The following is a 4,583-nucleotide window of genomic DNA, read 5'->3' on the forward strand; positions in this document are numbered from 1 at the left end:
GAGGGAGAAGAATCGGGGCGAAGAAGAAACGAGAGAGGGCGAGAGAGAGAGAGAGAGAGAGAGAGGAGGCGGGATGGGTGCGGGCGGAGGGAGAGGAAGAACCGGTTTCTTGCAACACTGGTCGGCGCCGGAGAGGAGGGAGGAGGAGGTAGAAGAAGGAGGAGGCAGAGGAGGGCTTGATATGTCGATCGAGGATGGAGGAGGGGGGCGGATGCGGGTTTTGATGGGTATTTGGTTTTCAACGATGCTAATAAGCGTCGTCTTAGGCCAACTCTACGACGACGCTAACGAGCGTCGTATATTGACGACGCTAACGAGCGTCGTATATTGCCAACGCTTTTAAAATGCGTCGGCTATTTTTGGCGCTCTGCGGGACATTGCCGACGCTTGTAGTAAGCGTCGGCAAAAAGGCGTCGTTAAAACCCTTTTTTCTTGTAGTGCCAGTTGATGGAAAAGCTTGGCTCGGAAGAAGAACCGAGTAGATTCTTGGATGCTGATAAAAAAAAAACAAAATTGTAAAAACAAAAGACTCTTAATCAAGGCTCATTCCGGTTCTGCATCAGAATGTAATCTAAGGGCTATAACCTCATGATGCTGATATTCAATACCTTCATCCTTGAGTGAAGTAATTAAATTTCTCATTTTCCTTCCTGAGGCTACTTTGTAGGAAAAAAAACGTGTTTTTATCTCCTTCTTTAGGCCAAGATATTTTGACTCTTTGCTTCCAATATATTTTTTCTTTTTGATGGACCTCCTCCGATGACTTTTTAAGAATTTTCCTTGTGCTAAATTCTTCCAGTGATAGATCCATTTAATCTCCTTTTTATCAATAATTTCCACATCAAGAAGCAACTTTTCTTTAGTTCCCTCGTAAGAGATTCTTGATCTATATTGAGCCCATGCTTTAAGAGCACCCTGGAGTTTTCGAACATTGTCCACCCAAGCCGCCGAATGTTTTGGAGAGTTTCGGATCTTGGGCCAATTGCTTGTCACAACATCCTGCAAGTTAGGTTCTCTAATCCACCAAGCCTCGAACCTGAAAATTCTAGGGTAATAAAATTTGAAATTACAATCCAAAGCATCTGGGACGTGGTCAGAGGAAACCTTTGACAGAGCTTTTTAGATGGAAGCGGGAGAAAGGTCCTTCCATTCTGAAGAGAGGAGAAATTGGTCTAATCTGGCATGTGATGGGTGTTCTCTACCATTATCCCAAGTCTCTTTCCTTCAATTTAAGATCCACCAGATCCAAGGAGAAGATGAATTCCATAAAGTCTTGACTGTCCTTTACACATTGCAGATTGCCTCTTCTATCGCCTATCGATTTAGTGATATTCAAGTCCCATCCATTTAACAACGGCCCGAATGGTTACACCTTACATCTCGAAGTTCTTGAAAGAAAGAGTCTCTTTGTGCCCTCTCATTTGACCCGTGTATAGAAGAAATTATGAGAGATTCCTCTAATGCATGGCACCATAGTTCCACAGATAGAAAGTAGAATTTTGTTTGATTGACCTTCTAAGAGCTAAGTATGATGAATTCTAACCAACAATGATATCCCTTGCTAAACCAATCAAGTCTATATGAGACCATTCAACTATTCTTGAACCCCCATCAATTGTAAGGGCTGAGATGGAAAAGCCACTTTAGATTCTTGAATTAGAATAACATCACATGATGAGGAGATGATTAGGTCTCTAATAGCCCTCCATTTAGTCACTGCCCTGGATCCTCTACATTCCATGCCGCAATTATTGTGGCCATAAAATGAGACGGAACAAAAGAAGTAATGAAGTGACCTGCACCTGTAATCCACATATCCAAAGGTAACAACTCCCATCATTTTCCAGCTCCAGATCATGCAACAAAAGGGAAATCGTCCCAAGGGAAGGTCCAAAAACAGCACATCAAATTCCAACTGGAATAAGAGGCTAATAGAGGCTAATAGTGCAGAATAAGAGCAAAAAAAAGGATAGAGTGGTATGGATACAACAATAAAAAAGGGAACCAGTATCTATAAATCATCTCAATCGGGGTTCACATCCGTCATCTGACGACAAAGAGTATCCTACTTGACTGCCACAGCAGCCTTCTCCCTTTCAAGATCTAAGAGGATACCAGCCACCTCTCTAGCAACCCCCTCTAAAAATGAGAATCCACGTGCCCTTCCCCACTCAAGAAGCAGTTCATGGGGAATAAAGCCTAGTGGCTTGGTGATCTCTTAAGTTCCTTCTTCTTTCGCCTAGCCAGTAGCAGTTTCGCAGTTGCCTCCTTTACCGCTCTGACTGCTCGAGTCTTACAGATTTGCGCGTCAAGGATGAAGATGATGCCGGCTTCTTCTAGGTTGAGGGAGCATCAGCCTGAGGGGGAAGGAGCTCCTCTTCTACTTCCATACCCACAGGCAAGGTGTGAGTTTCTGTAGTGACCTCATCTATTTTAGCATCAGAAGCAGGGTTAAAATTTAGAGTCGGAGCCACCTCCGTTGCATACACCACATCATCCACGAGACCCATCTAAGATGTTGGCAAAGTGGGGAATAGAGAGGCTGTTTGAGTGGGAGTCTGAGGGTATGAGGCCCAATAGTCCCACATCGGAAAGACTCGTTCCAGAGCCTGGGCATATGAGGCGGGTGTCTCCTAATCCTGCAGACGCGTTTTGGGTGGAAAACAAAACCGGAGAGGGGTGAAGGACGCTTGCGTGAAGCCCCAGAACCGGACAATATCTGGCAGGGGAGCCCCGTGTTCCTCCTTCATGTGGCCCCCACGTGGGCACTAGGTGCCTCACGTGCCTCGCAGAGGCGGGGGCGTGACATTTGGTATCAGAGCCGAGGACGGCTCTTGTCCGATGGTGGGAAGGGTGTGAGGCCCAATAGTCCCACATCGGAAAGACTCGTTCCAGAGCCTGGGCATATGAGGCGGGTGTCTCCTAATCCTGCAGACGCGTTTTGGGTGGAAAACAAAACCGGGGAGGGGTGAAGGACGCTTGCGTGAAGCCCCAGAATCGGACAATATCTGGCAGGGGAGCCCCGTGTTCCTCCCTCATGTGGCCCCCACGTGGGCACTAGGTGCCTCACGTGCCTCGCAGAGGCGGGGGCGTGACAGAGAGGGCGCCACTGTGGATGCTAACACTCCAGAAGAGTCTTTCTTGGCAAGGGGTGTCGACGCGCAGTTAGCAAGTTAGCAGAGGGGTGCTGGTTTTCAACCAAGCATCACGAGATAATTAGGAGTTCATAGATGGAATTAGATGAGGTCTCTCCCATTCGTCAGCTGGGCAACCAGTGATCTGAAAGGATGGAGGCAGTCTTTCCGGGGCTCAGCAGTTCCAAGCCCATCAATGGAGATCAGATCAACATGGCTGCAGAAATCTCAAGCCCCTCGTTGCCCTCTAGGAGAAGATTCAAATTTCGGTCTAGGCTGGATCAAGGAGAAAGGCTCGAACCCAGCTCATCAACAGTGTGGACCGCGAAGAAAGGCTCGAACCCAGATTATCTACACTACGGACCGATCTTTGCTTTGAATCACAGACCGGTGAAGGTGTGAGGTCACGCCCCAGATCCGATATTAGGTGAAGGGGCTTCCAAAGGAAGAGAAGAGACTATCACACCCAAACCGTAGGATATTTTCCACAATAGCACAAAACGCACAATAAAAATAAAATATAGCATGATAAAAATTTGTCTAATTTTATTTGCTAAACAAAGAAAAACCGGTCCCAAGCATTTAAACCCAACATATGAATATTCTTGACTGCATAACTCAACTTTATTGACATAACTATACTTATTGATAGCTTGCAACTATGTTTCAAGCTTTATTCTTTTATCCTTCATTCATTTATTCTTTCTTGCTCCTAACAATCTTAATTATCTGAAACAAAAAAATATAAAGAGACAAATAAGCTTTGCGGCTTAGTATGTAGCCAAGCACCACCTTACGGGATCTAGTATAAAATTTTTTCATGATTCAAAGCATCATTTGAAAAGTAAAATTATACTGTAAAAAAAAAATTTCATGAACATGATAATAAATTATGTCGTGGCAAACTGCATCTTTTGTAGCGAAGACTGAGTGATTGATCTCGTTATCGCTAAGGCAAGGCTTTTCTGATATGGGTTTGGGTGTTCATGCTTCTATCCTGCCTGCTTCGGATGCTAATTTAAGTCATAAAAATTAGTTCAGTTGGTATTTTATCGATATTATCTTGCTAGCAGAGGTTTCTATGTGCTCATTTAACCTACTTGAAAAAACTTTTTGCCTCTGCTCGGTAGTTTCGTAGCCGTTTTGTTCGATCATTTTCTAGGACTAGAAGGAACCGCTATAATGACCACCACGTGCATTTCATTTTCTTCGACCTGGAAAGAGGAAAAAATGGAGTCTTTGTCTAAAGAAATACGTTGAAAAAGGCAAAGAACCTTTCAACGAGATAGTGTTTGATTGTATATATAAATCATGCAAGTTCGTAAAGTTGAAAGTGCAATTTAAAATATTCATGATCATCAAATATTTACCATTTATCCATAATTTTATTTAAAGAATGCTCACAGATTTTTCATACTACGGTCACCATAACCTGTAATAGGGCCATCT

The sequence above is a fragment of the Phoenix dactylifera genome, unplaced genomic scaffold, assembly GCF_009389715.1.
Source record: "Phoenix dactylifera cultivar Barhee BC4 unplaced genomic scaffold, palm_55x_up_171113_PBpolish2nd_filt_p 000247F, whole genome shotgun sequence".
In the NCBI taxonomy this organism is placed as follows: domain Eukaryota; kingdom Viridiplantae; phylum Streptophyta; class Magnoliopsida; order Arecales; family Arecaceae; genus Phoenix; species Phoenix dactylifera.